Consider the following 14,907-nt stretch of genomic DNA (forward strand, 5'->3'; position numbering starts at 1 on the left):
TCAGGTGCGCAATTCAGCCACTACTGCTGCCAAAGAGATCAGCAGGACTGCCAGGCAACTGGTATTTTTTAAAAAGGAAACCTCCATATTCCTCTCAGTTAAGGTTCCCTTTAATAGTGTGTGTGGCCTTCACGTGCCTGTATGACCTCTGTAGAATGCCTGGGCATGCTTCTAATGAGGTTGCAGATCGTCTCCTGAGGCATCTCCTCCCAGACCTGGACTAAAGCATCCGCCAACTCCTGGACAGTCTGTAGTGCAACGTGGCTTGAAGGAGGCAAAAGGAAACAGCGTGCCCGATACCAGGGCTGTGGAGTCGGTCCAAAAATCCACCGACTCCGACTCCGACTCCTCAGTTTAGGATTCCACCGACTCCGACTCCACGACTCCGACTCCTTTAATTTGCATATTACAATTTTGTTGATTAAAAGTATGTAACATGAAATTCGTCTCTTAACTGCCAACGCTTAGGAATTTTACAAGACAACTGAAGTGAGAAGGATATGTAGACTACTATATTTATTCCCTTTAGACTAAAACTAGTCCTTGGTAAGAGTACTTGTAAAAGGTACAAACCGGAACAAAGAACATCTATCAGGCCCTAGGCAATGTAAGTGTGGGTACATGTAAGAATGATGTGCAGGTACTCTGCAGGGGAATGAGGAGATTGTAAACAGACAACACCTCTGTGTTCAATGTGCACAGCATTCTCAGTGGATTCCCTGCAGCTCTGTGGGGAGTGCATATGTAGAGTATAGTACTACTGTGTAACAAAGTAAACCTGAGACAGATGAAATTAAAGTTTTATACATACCTGGGGCTTCCTCCAGCCGCCTTCAGGATAATCAGTCCCTCGTTGTCCTCCTCCGCCACCTGGATCTTCTGCTATGAGTCCAGGTACTTGAGCCAGTCAGGCGTAGTGCGCATGCACACACTCCGCCGCCAGGAGCATACTACACCTGTGCAGCACTATTGCGCAGGTGCAGAATGTTCCTGGCTGTGGGAGCGGCATGCGGCCGGACAGCGCTGACTGGCTGAATTACCAGGACTCATAGCAGAAGATCCGGGTGGTGAAGGACAGCGAGGGACTGATTAGCCTGAAGAGGGCTGGAGGAAGCCCCAGGTATGTATAAAACTTTACTTTTCATCCGTCTCAGGTACCCTTTAATTTGTAGTCACCAAACCAAATTTTAACATATCAAATTATTTGATTTCATCAGCAAAGGGAGTGCATACATTTGCATAAATCATCATCAATGCAGAATTATTTCCATCTCGTTGACCATCTCTATTAGTGACACAGCTACACATCAGGCTTTATTCTTACAGCATAGATGTTATTTAGTATATATATATAAGAGATTCCTGTGTACACATCATATATACAGTCACAATCAGATATGTATATCTGACCTTAAAAATACGGGGACTGCTTTATTGAAGCAGCACAAGTAACTAATTTTGATTGGTTTATTTCATTTTTGTGGACTAAGCACAGCTATTACTGTATATATACTGTATATATACATTATTTTTAATGACTATTATCTGAGAAATAGAACATTTTATCATATTTTCTATTTTAATTACAGTTACAAATTCATTAGGAGTCGGAGTCGGTGCATTTTTTCCCGACTCCGACTCCAGGCACCCAAAATTGCCCGACTCCACGACTCCGACTCCACAGCCCTGCCCGATACAGTGTAGTATCTCAGTGACAATTAGTCAGGTGTGCAACAAAGTAATGGTTATACTCACAAACGTGAGTCGCCACAAAGGCAACCACTAGATAAGCAGGCGGGGAGAATTATAACCTGACCCCGCTCAGGTTTAAGAAGTCGCTGTCTGTAGACGGGAAGGAATGGGGATTCACCCCTCCACCAAGGATGCACTAGACAATTTGTAAAGCAGTAACACAGAGGCGCCGAGTAAAATAGATTAAAAACTGTTTAAAAGGAGGAAGTTGGTGGACTCGCCTCCCTCGTAGAAAGAAAAACTAGACAATGGGACATTACAGTATAAAGTAACTTTTTATTAAAAGCTCCAAAGTTGCAACGTGTTTCACGGGTCACAATCCCGCTTCATCAGGCAAACATTTTTTGGAGGGTACAAAATCGGGTCAATGGCCTGAGGCGCTCAGCAGGCCATTGACCCGATTTTGTACCCACCCAAAAAATGTTGCCTGATGAAGCGGGATTGTGACCCATGAAACGCGTTGCAACTTTGGAGCTTTTAATAAAAAGTTACTTTATACTGTAATGTCCCATTGTCTAGTTTTTCTTTCTACGAGGGAGGCGAGTCCACCAACTTCCTCCTTTTAAACAGTTTTTAAATCAATTTTACTCTACTTGGCACCTCTTTGTTACTGCTTTACAGATTTTGGTGCAATGTGGATAGAGCGAGACATGATGTCCCAGATGTGCTCAATTGGATTCAGGTCTGGGGAATGGGAGGGCCAGTCTATAGCGTCAATGCCTTTGTCTTGCAGGAACTGCTGACACACTCCAGTCACATGAGGTCTTGCATTTGGAGAAACCCAGGGCCAACTGCATGAGCATATGGTTTTACAAGGCGTCTGAGGATCTCATCTCGGTACCTAATGGCAGTCAGGCTACCTCTGGTGAGCACATGGAGGGCTGTGCGGCTCCCAAAAGAAATTCCACCCCACACCATTACAGACCCACTGCCAAACCAGTCACGCTGGAGGTAGCAGAACATTCTCCACAGCGTAGCCAGACTTTCACATGTGCTCTGTGTGAACCTCCTTTCATCTGTGAAGAGCACAGAGTGCAAGTAGCGAATTTGCCAATCTTGATCTCTGGCAAATTGTAAACATCCTGCATGGTGTTGGGCTCTAAGCACAACCTCCACCTGTAAATGTTGGGCCCTCATACCACCCTCTTGGAGTCTGTTTCTGACCATTTGAGCACACACACGCACATTTGTGGCCCCCTGGAGGTTATTTTGCAGGGCTCTGGCAGGTCTTCTCCTGGTCCTCCTTGCACAAAGGCAGAGGTAGCGGTCCAGCTGCTGGGCTGTTGCCCGTCTACAGCCTCCTCCACGTCTCCTGATGTATGGACCTGTCTGCTGGTAGCACCTCCATGGTCTGGACAGTACACTGACAGACACAGCAAATCTTGCCACAGCTCGCATTGATGTGCCATCCTGGACTAGCTGCATTACCTGAGCCACTTGTGCAGACTGTCTCATGCAGGGGCGTAACAAGAAATCACTGGGCACCCTTGTGAATCTTTGGATGGAGCTCCCCCCCCCCCCCCCCCCGCACACAGAGTACAGAAAACTGACAGACTAGTGTGCTCCCAGCCTCAGCTTATTACACTCACTCTGTCCATCTCTGGACTCATGGCTCTGCAGACATCTCCAGCATCACTACAGTAAGTACAGAGCACATGGGAAGGCTAGAGAGGTTGGGGGCTGGGCGCTGTACAAAGGACCCTGCTGCACACTGAATAGGGAGTCTGTGTACAAATCTTTGTCTGCAAAACGTTGTATGATTCCTTATCAGTGGCTGAGCAGAGAGTCATTAGAACAATTGTGCAGACAACAGAAAGCTTTTTATCTCTATACCCTTAGTCGTCAGTGTCTCAGGACCGGGAAAATAAAACTCTCCCCCCATGGGCCCCCTGTGGCTGCATCCCTTGCAGGGTCTATTGTTACGACCCTGGTCTCATGCTACCACTAGAGTTAAAGCACTAACAGCATTCAAAAGTGACAAAAACATTAGCCAGAAAGCATAGGAACTGGGAAGTGGTCTGTAGTCACCACTTCCGTAGACAGTTATTTCACAGTGTGATTGGCTTGGAGTTACATAGTGTTGTTTAAAGAGGAACTCCAGTGAAAATAATGTAGTAAAAAAAAGTGCTTCATTTTTTACCATAATTATGTATAAATGATTTAGTCAGTGTTTGCTCATTGTAAAATCTTTCCTCTCCCCGATTTACATTCGGACATTACATGGTGGCATTTTTACTGTGGGCAGGTTATGTAGCTGCTCCTAGCTGTTTTGGCTGTTAGAGACAGCTGTAAACAGCTAATTCCTGTCTGTGAACATTGTTACATTGTGGCAGTTTGCCCAGAGTACTGCTGTACTCAGAGCTTCTTGTGGGAGGTGTTTCAGCACAAAATCAGTCATACAGCGCCCTCTGATGGTCTGTTTGTGAAAAGCATTATATTTATCATGTAAAAGGGGGTATCAGCTACTAATTGGGATAAAGTTCAATTCTAGGTTGGAGTTTCTCTTTAAGTGTTCCCATTATTTTGAGCAATAAAAATATAATATATCAAACTTGAAACAGTGTCACTGCACACTAGCCTCAATGTGTGTGCTCGGGCTGGTCATGTAGAACATATGCACAAAAGAGACATCAGCCCTCAAAGATAGCACTACACCAATATTAATGTAAATATATGAAACATGTATTGAACAATACTTTCCACTACAAAAGAGTAATAAAATCAATTAAAAAAACGAGAAGTCTTACCATCATGCAGGATATAATAATCTAAAACATATTAGGAGTACAGAATAACACCTCAATCTTCAAGTAATCAATAAGAATCTATAAATCACAATCACCCAAGGTGCTCACTATTAGAGCGCCCTTAGGATCAGAACCCGGGTTCAGCATCTCAGCAGATAAAGTGCAACCATACAGTGAACTAAAGATTGTTCCATAGCAGCATAGTGAGAAATAACCTTTAAAAAGATGTCAAACCATATTCATTGTGGTGTAAACCAAGTAGAGATGGCCCGAACGGTTCGCCCTGCGGGTAGTCTGCGTGGATATCAGCTATCCAGGCCCACGGCGGGTAGCGGACTCCTAGCGAGTTTGACCCGCCTCCTATACCTGGTCATTGGGCTAAACTTTGACCCTCGACATCACAGTCAGCAGACACATGGCATTGGTAGCCAATCAGGCTACACTCACCCATGGACCCCCGCCCCCCCTATAAAAATGCTGCAGCATTGGCCATGTTCTCACTCTGCTGATCTTGCTATAGGGAGAGGAAGGGAGAGACATTTGGACATAGGGAAAGCATTAGTTATGCTGTTTTTAGCTTGCTTCTCACTCAATGTTATTGCTGAAACCACCCCACAAAAAGCTCTTTTGAGAGCGGATATTCTTCTGATCTGTTTTTTTTTGTGTGTGTGTGACCACAGACAGGCATAGATACAGGCCAGGATCAGTTGAAAAGGACGCCTGAGCTTCCTGTATGAAAAGGGTGCCTCCATAGACAATGTTATTTCGGCAAATATCGGCTACAACAAGGTAGTGAAAAGGGCTCCTTTAGGGTTATTATTATTTAGTATTTATATAGCGCCGACATATTACGCAGCGCTGTACAGTGTATATGTATATATACTGTCTTGTCACTAACTGTCCCTCAAAGGAGCTTACAATCTAATCCCTACCATTGCTATAGGTCTATATTATGTAGTGTAAGTACTGTTGTCTAGGGCCAATTTTAGGGGGAGCCAATTAACTTATCCGTATTTTTTGGGAATGTGGGAGGTAACCGGCACCCTTTGTAGCCAAATTTGACATATACAGGCTCCACCAGGCGCCCTTTGTAGACTAATTTGGCATATATGGGCTACACCAGACGCCCTTTGTAACAGAAGTTGGCATATGGGCTACACGACACCAGGCGCCCTTTTTGTAGCTGAATTTGGCATATATTGGATACACAAGGCACCCTTTTTAAATGGACACATACAGCCCTGTCGCAGCTGGGCCTAGTTGCAGACTGTAATGTGTCGCGCCCAAAGCACTCTGTATTATTGCATATCTTTTCACTGCATTTGTGATTTAACTTACTAAAACATAGCTGTCTTTGTGGGTGACTGAAGAAACGCGGAAAAGCCGCCACATGGACGCAGGATGAGGCGGCTGTTTCTGCGGCTGGCATAGCAGAACGCGGAGAAAGCGCCACGTCAGACGCGGCGGTTTGTACGCATAGGCCTGCTTCTCTCAGTGGGGCGGGATGCGGAGGAAACGCTGCACGCTCAGACTGCGTGGCGGCGGATTCCGCATCCCATACAGCAACAACATTACAACACATGACTGGTGTGGCTGGGACTGATAGTCCACACTGGTTTAGGACGCGTGCGTGCGCAGAGAGGCAGGGCCTTTATGGCAGTCAGAGGAGGGTCAGCTGACCAGGCCGGTCAGCTGACAATTGCAGCAACTTTCATTGGTCCAACACTTAAGGGAGGTGCTGGAGAGCACTGGTGTATATATACTGGGTGCTGGTCATTCTCTGGTTGTCTGTCGTTGCGATCACTACGTGGTAGCACTCAGGCCTTGTCTGTATCTGTGTTCTAGCATAGTTTCCAAAGGTGTTGACGATCACGGACCTCACACCTTAGCGTTAGGAATATTAACCTGTATTTGTTATGACCCTGCCTGACTATCCTCCTGTACTCTAATTCTGTACCTTGCTATCTCTGATATCCTGTTGCCAAACTCTGCTTGTTCCTGGACTCTGTATTTGCCTCCTGATTCTGTACCCCGCTATCCTGATACTCCGTTGCCAAACCCTGCCTGTTTATTGGATACCGTATCTGTCTCCTGAATCTGTACCGCATCTGTCTGTGTGTGTGTTAACGACCTGGATTGCCCGACCTTGAGAACTGGCCTTACTGTTAGAGGCAGTTCCCAGACCTGTTAGTGACACCCTCTCGCTGGTGTCACTCACACTCTGTCCTTCCTACTTTCAGCCTAGCTCCTCCCCCGGGAGAGTCTAGGCCTACGGAAGGAATTACTCCTGTGCTATACTCTATATATTACTGTTGCATTTAACACTCACTTGCTATCTCAGGTGTCCAGAGGTTAGTAGATGCATCTGATTATCGGTGATACTGCAGATCATCAATAATCGGGTATATTCTGTATTCTCGGTGATACTGTAGTTCACCGGTAATCAGACCCTCTCTGTGTTACACCGATCGTTACAGTGACACTGCATAGATAGAGCCCACAGACAATTGCCAGGTCAGCTTGGATTTGTAGTCCCACGCTGGAAGCACACTGTATTATTACCATACCATTGCATACCTTTTCACTGTATTTGTGATTTAACTTACTAATTATTCGATCAATGGGTATTCCCAATGGGTATTCCCATTCAGTTTTGCAGTGAGCCTTGAAACGGGCGTGGAATCTGGAGCGAGGAGACCTTCTGTCTACTCGTGGGGGGGGGGGGGGGTCTAAGTTGGAGGGGGGGGAGCACATATGCAGTTTGTGACCAGCTATGGAACCTATTGGGAAGATTTGTGAAAATTGACAACCTTGTGGCCAATCCTTACCGCTTCAATTGAGATTGCAGAGGTAGTTGGTCCATGACCACTACTTACTGCTAAAAGAGCACCCAATTTAAAAGACAAATTAGTTCATAGCGAATATCGTGTTGACAACACTACATGGCTTCAAAAAAGAGCACCTAATGGTGCCTTTAAATGTAGCAAGTGCAAATTATGTTCTTTTATTGAACAAACAAATTCAAAAACAGTGCAGGGGACATTGAATATGAAATAAGAAATAAAAATGCAAATTAAAATATGTTGGAAAAACTAAGAGCTATGAAAGACTGGGTGCTAGAGCATTTTGGTAAAATTAAAGAGGGCAAAGCGACAGGTGTCATTTATGAACACTACAGGGACTGTCATAATAAGGATCTAACTGGCACGCTGGTTAAGTGCATTTATAAGTTTAACGTCTCTGCAAGAAGGGGAGACTTCGATGAGTTATTGTACTGCAAAGAAGCATCCTGGATCTTTAAACTAATACTGTTACACCTTTAGGTGCAAATGCAGAGTCGGATTTAACCCCATTTCTGCGGATCAGAGGATATGATTGATTAAATTCAATGCGACTGTGGAACGTATGGACCCGCAATGAATGTTGGTGTCATGTTTGATAGGTGCTGTATTAAAGATTATAGAAAGACTTTGTTTCTAGTCTCGGATAGGATCCTACTGGATGGATATTTGAGTGACACTTTATGCAGCGCGTCTGGAGTTGTACTATACGTTTAAATATTGCCCAGTGCTAAGCTTACTAATATTTTTTGAGATGTTGGAGAACTTTTAAGTCCCTTTAAGATCATCATTGGACATTTAGCAATAACATACTTTATCAGCAGTGAAATTGTATTTCTATGGGCCTTCGAATGACCTAGAGCATAAGTGCTCCGCCTGTTCTGTGCATAAAATGCCAATTGGGTTTTCAGCCTTGTACATACACTCAATAGAAATGAGATGCCGTCACTTCCCATAAGCCATGGGGCTGCTTAGCATGTAGTGGCAGGAAGGATGAGGCAGGCCGTTCAACTGGTTTTTAATCATATGCCGTGCGTATGGAAGCCACACACTGATTAAGATGCAAAACGGTGGGTGGAGCTACACAGTACGCTTACTGAGCCGCATACACGCACGGCAAGTCACATGGTCCAGCATCCTGTTTCACTAGCAGAAGCCGCTAGATGGGCACCGGTGGTACGGGCAGTGGCAGTTAGAGATGTAGCGAACGGTTCCAGGCGAACTTAGGGGGTTCACGTTCGCCTGCACCAGGCAAACTTTTGCGGAAGTTCGATTCGCCCCATAATGCACTACGAGGGTCAACTTTGACCCTCTGCATCACAGTCAGCAGGCACATTGTAGCCATTCAGGCTACACTAAGCCCTGGAGCCCCACCCCCCCTTATATAAGGCAGGGTCCGGCGGCCATTGCACTCACTCGTGTGCCTGCTAGAGAGAGGAAAGGGACAGCTGCTGCAGACTTTTTCTCCTAGGGACAGATTAGTTAGGTTCTAGGCTGCTTTGCTTGCTCCTGACTGATTATTATTGCTTTTAAAGCACCCATCAACAGCAACAGCTCTTTGCAGAGCTCATCCTGTACATATTTTTTTTTTCTGTGCGTCAAACTGACACTTTTGTTGCATGCACAGCCTTGCTAATTGATAGTGTGTGTGCCACTGCCAGCAGCCCAGCACATTCAGTGACTACCTGTGTGTGTGACAGGGAGCTGCACATTGTACTACCTAGTACTGCATATACCCCAGTACCTGTTGTGTTTACTTAACCCACCTCATCACTGCATATACCTAGCTTTGTGTTGAACAGCTAAGGGCCTTACAGACCTGTTACCGCCCAATCTCACGTGGCTGCATAACTAGTTAGCATGGAGCAGCTCCAGGGCCTTTGTTATCACTGTACTGTGTTTGCACTATTGATAGCTCTGTGTCTGTGTGATACTCCACAGACAGAACACTGTCACAGAGGGACTGGGGGGGGGGGGGGGGGGGGGAGGATACCTCAGTGAAGAAGAGGAGCTGGCTATCAGCATTTATCCTTGTTCAAATGGGGTCTTTCATGCTGTCCTACCTGTTGAGGGACCCCCATATAAAAATGGTTAAATGAGAATGACCTGTACTGGGGGGCAACGCTACTGGACCCTCGCTGTAAGCAGAAAGTACCATAAATGTTAGCGGAGGTCTTACCACTTTTAAACCATTTAGTGCCCCTTGATGTTTGTATGCCCCTCTTAGTAAGCATACTGTGATGCCTAAGCCCGGCGGTTGAGTGGGATACTCCTACTCAACACATTAACAACAGTTAATGTGTTGAGTAGGAGTATCCCACTCAACACATTGGTTTATTCTAGATAGTTATATGTAAATCAGTTTTGGAAGAGATCTAGAGCATGATCCCTGGACAGAATAAAAACAAAAAGGGAAGGCTATACAAAGCAAGGTAATCGTGTGGGCAACGGGCAAAAAATGATGCCAGCTGTTCCCAACACTAGAGATGGCTCGAACCTCCGATTTTTGATTTGCGAACCTTGAACGCAAACCTCCGCAAAAAGTTTGGTTCACGCGAACTTTCGCGAACCGCAATAGACTTCAATGGGGATGCGAACTTTGAAAACTAGAAACATTTATGCTGGCCACAAAAGTGATGGAACAGATGTTTTAAGGGGTCTAACATCTGAGTTTTTGCATGGGGGAGTGGGATACACGCCAAAAGTCCCAGGGAAAAAACTGGATTTGACGCAAAGCAGCGTTTTAAAGGCAGAAATCACACTGCATGTTAAATTGGCAGCCTAAAGTGCTTTAAAACATCTTGCTTGTGTATACATCAATCAGGGAGTGTAATTAGAGTAATGCTTCACACACTGACACCAAACTCACTGTATAACGCACCGCACACAGCTGTTTGTGTAGTGATGACCATGCTGGACTGGTGCGCACCATGGTGAGTGCAGGCCATGGCGGTTTTAAAGCCTATATGTGTAACCGACCAATCGATTACTATCACAAGGAGAGAGTTCCCTTATTACTCTTAAAGCGGAAGGACAGCGACTGACCAGGAGGATAAATTGGTGAAAAATAACAATTGATTTTATTTGGCAAACAAAGAAATAATGTCCACTAACATGCAGAACAAGAATACAAACCCCCAATTGAAATCCTCAATATCAAGACCACCCTTGAAATACACTAAATTAATGAGGTAAAATAAGCAACAAATTCAGAATTAACACTTCTTGCTTGAAGATCTAGCACCTGAAAAGAAAAAGGTTACTTCCTGAAATATCATTAGAGGCTACTACACTTGGACCTTGCTTGAAGTTCCTGCACCTGTAGGAAAAACAAAGAACAAAACACAGCAAATACACATTTCACAAATCTTCATCAGACCTTTTTCTTCATCTCACTCTCAATACGTCTATAGCGATACAGTTTTCTCTTTCCTATCTAAAAATATGTATGCATACATGTATGTGAACAAATACACCTGAGAGAAACCAAATAGGAAATGGACTAATGCTTCTGGTTGGGTAGATAAGTAGTGACTGACTCGAAGTAGTCCTTACTGTATGGTAATGACCATAACAGTCTTCAGTTCCTTGCAAAAGTCTTATCTAACCATACAGTGGCTATGAATTCATATTCACACTTAAACCTGTATATGATCATGGAGTAGGGGTACCCCTTTAAAAGAACTGATGATAAGTTGCTGATGAAAGATCTTTTCCTGAAGCAGATGATAGCTTATAATAACCTTACTTTACTTTACATGCAGCACACTCCAAGATGCCAGTTCAATAATTCTGAAGTAAGTTTCTTCCCTTTATTGTTATCAAAGTTTTTCTTTTTCCTGTATGTCACATATGTAAGTATCAATTCTCTCCTTTTATTACTTCTCACTGCAGGTTGGTTTAAGCTCTAAATGCAATCACTTCACTTGCAGAACACACAGAACACAGCAACAGATCTGTTCACGGGTAAGTTCCTATTTTTCTCCCATGAATTGATAAATTTCTTTACTAATGTGTTATTCTCTTTTCTCCACACAGAGAGATTAACACTCCAAAAATATCGTCAGGTAAGTGTCTTTTCCACTCATATCAGGCAGAGCCACACTGGGGATTATTCTTGAGGCATATGCACAGTCAATGTACAGAGCAAATGCATTCAAACACAGGCTGACTGGCTTTACTGTGGAGAGACAGATTAATAATCAGTACCAGTGAGTGCACACACAGATTGTCTCACTGATCAGCTCTGTGGTGACAGGTAGGGAACCACAGTCATTGATTCACATCATACAGTACTCTGGTGTTGCTATGACAACATTTCTTCTCCTCACACACACTGTATATATATTATCTAACTGTAGAGAATCAGACGAAGAATATTTAGCTGATTTGATTTGACAGTCTGATTTTTGTGTCATTACTATTAGGAAAACTCCTGTCATTTTCTTTCTGTGTTTCTGTGTGGTGAAATTTCACTTATCTGTCAATTTTTCCTGAAGTGGTCTCCTTGGCCTTGCTGAGCTATCTCTCACTCCTCTGTGGATGAGGTGTCTCCCTGTTTTGACTCAGGGAGCTGTCTCTCATGGTCCCCTTTCTGTGTGTCATCAGTGAGCTAAATTCCTCTGCTACTGAATGCCATTTCTCTCTCTGTCAGCTCAGTTTCTCCCCCTCTGGTCTCTGTCATCTCTCCTCACGCTGCCTGTGTCACCTTCTGAGGTAAAAATCAGAGAGGGCTTGCCTCTTCAGCTGGAGGGGCGTTCCCAACCTGTGTAACTGACACCCGCCCCCTGACTGAGAGCAGAACAGCCATCTTGAGTGCTGGCTGCTTGCTCTGTGTAAATACAGCCTGTGCCAGCACTAATTCTCATAGCTGATGCTGGCCAGAAATAAAAATACATGTTTTTTTTTTGTTTTGTTTTTGTTTTTTAAATTAAAGAAGCTGCACTATTTGTAGCAGGGCTACATATGGTTGCCAGGCTGAGGTAGCTCAATGACAGAACAACAGTGACTGTCCAGCTGATCAAATTTGGTCTGTCCAAAATGAAGCAACGACCTTATCTTGGGTGTGCCTGCCCACCCAGTAGTCCAAGGGTTCATCACTGCTCACAGTGTCTACATCCACACTTAAAGAGACTCCGTAACAAAAATTGCATCCTGTTTTTTTATCATCCTACAAGTTCCAAAAGCTATTCTAATGTGTTCTGGCTTACTGCAGCACGTTCTACTACCACCATCTCTGTAATAAATCAACGTATCTCTCTCTTGTCAGACTTGTCAGCCTGTGTTTGGAAGGCTGCCAAGTTCTTCAGTGTTGTGGTTCTGTGATGCATCTCCCCCCTCCAGGCCCCTCTCTGCACACTGCCTGTGTGTTATTTAGATTAGTGCAGCTTCTCTCTGCTCTATTATCTTTTACAAGCTGGATAAATCCTCCTCTGAGCTGGCTGGGCTTTCACATACTGAGGAATTATACAGGCAGCGCTGTCTGCAATCTGCAGGAAGAAACAGCCTGACACTTCAGTGGAAGATAGCTGCAGAGGGAAAGAAACACACAAATGATCTCTTGAGATTCAAAAGGAAGGGTGTATACAGCCTGCTTGTGTATGGATGTATTTTTCTATGTGTGGACATACTGTACATCAACCTACTTCCTGTTTTGGTGGCCATTTTGTTTGTTTATAAACAAACTTTTTAAAACTGTTTTTAACCACTTTTAATGCGGCGAGGAGCGGCAAAATTGTGTCAGAGGGTAATAGGAGATGTCCCCTAACGCACTGGTATGTTTACTTTTGTGCGATTTTAACAATACAGATTCTCTTTAAGGCCAGGTAGTGGGCTACCTACCGCTCGAGGCGCTGGTGGAGGGTGGATCCGGAAGGGCTAAGGTAAAGCATTGGACTAAAGAATGTCCGCATGTCCAACATCACCATGAGATCACTGGAGTGTCCTGTCCTTGCCTGCGTGGACATGGGAGAAGGATTACTGGCAGTGGTACCTTTATTCCGTTGTGCTGTGACATCACCCTTAAACGCATTGTAAAGCATAGTTGCCAGCTTGTTCTGCATGTAATGCATCCTTTCTGCCTTCTGGCGATTTGGAAACCTCTCCACCACTTTGTTCCTATACTGAGGGTCTAGTAGAGTGGCCACCCAGTACAGCTAATTCCCCTTGAGTTTTTTTTATACGGGAGTCCCTCAACAGGCTGGATAGCCTGAAAGACACCATCTGCACAAAGTTGGATGCAGACGTACTAACCATCTCCTTGCTCTTCCTCAGTGATGTCAGCTAAATTCTCCTCCTCCCCCCAGCCACGAACAATACCACGGGAAAGTTGAGCAGCACAAGCCCCCTGTGACACCTGCTGCAGTTGTTCTTCAGCCTTCTCCTCCTCCAAAACAACACCTTCCTCATCATCTGACTCCTCTTCCACACACACACACGACTCTTTCTCCTCCTCCTTCCCCCTCTGTGCAGCCGCAGGTGTTGAGGAAACATCTGCTTCTGCTGAGAATTGATCCCACAACTCTTCCTTCTGTTCACGCTCCACAGCTTGATCCACCACTTTACGCACGGCACGTTCCAGGAAGAAAGCATATGGGATCACGTCGCTGATGGCGCCTTCACTGCGACTCACCAGGTTTGTCACCTCAAATGGCCGCATGAGCCTGCAGGCATTTCGCATGAGCATCCAGTATTTCAGCCAGAACATCCCCATCTCACCAGACTGTGTCCTTTGACTGTAGTTGTAGAGATACTGCTTGATGGTTTTCTCCTGTTGTAGCAGGCAGTCGAACATCAGGAGGGTCAAATTCCAGCGAGTCACGCTATTGCAAATCAAGCGTCTCACCGGCAAGTTGTTTCTCCGCTGAATATCGGCAAAGCTTGCCATGGCCGTGTAAGACCGCCTGAAATGCCCAAACACCTTCCTGGACTGCTTTAGGATGTCCTGTAAGCCTGGGTACTTAGACACAAATCTCTGAATTATGACATTCAGCACATGTGCCATGCAGGGTACATGTGTAAACGTTCACAAATTCAAAGCCGAAATGAGATTGCTGCCGTTGTCACCAGTGGTGCTCGGATACTTCTTTTTGATATCTGGGTTGTTCCAGATCCAGATAGGAAAAAATCTGGATAAATCCAGATATCTGGATTTGAACCAAAATGGCTGTAAATTAACATCAGGAGGTTCTAGATAGTGGTCGTGTAGCCCACAGCTATCATTCATAAACCGGTTGGTCGGTAAAGAGAATCTGTATGGGAAAACACCGCTGTCGGTGTTTTAGACTTCTGGCTGCGCATTCATAAAAATGTATCCAGTTGCGGTAGCAGTGCGGAGATTCCCCGAATTAGGCTGGCGGCAGGTAGTGATGGGCTGAACCTCCGATTTTAGGTTCGCGAACTTCCGCGGAAGGTTCGGTTCGCGGAAAAGTTCGAACCGCAATAGACTTCAATGGGGAGGCGAACTTTGAAAAATAGAAAAAATTATGCGGGCCCCAAAAGTGATGGAAAAGAGGTTTCAATGGGTCTAACACCTGGAGGGGGCATGGCGGAGTGGGATACACGCCAAA

The 14,907-nt window shown here is 44.9% G+C and overlaps 1 protein-coding gene across 3 annotated transcripts in view; it reads right to left on the bottom strand.

Annotated features, from left to right (window-relative positions):
- Window positions 1-12,033, bottom strand: part of LOC137537607 (embryonic protein UVS.2-like) — a 242,693-nt gene extending 230,660 nt beyond the window's left edge. For 2 of the 3 annotated variants that reach the window (XM_068259490.1, XM_068259492.1), the window contains exon 1: window positions 11,083-12,033. The gene's annotated coding sequence lies outside the window, so the exon portion shown is untranslated. The remainder of the gene's footprint in view (window positions 1-11,082) is intronic. The other variant, XM_068259491.1, reaches the window with a different exon arrangement.
- Window positions 12,034-14,907: the final 2,874 nt, after the last annotated feature.

The sequence above is a fragment of the Hyperolius riggenbachi genome, chromosome 11 (assembly GCF_040937935.1).
Source record: "Hyperolius riggenbachi isolate aHypRig1 chromosome 11, aHypRig1.pri, whole genome shotgun sequence".
In the NCBI taxonomy this organism is placed as follows: Eukaryota; Metazoa; Chordata; class Amphibia; order Anura; family Hyperoliidae; genus Hyperolius; species Hyperolius riggenbachi.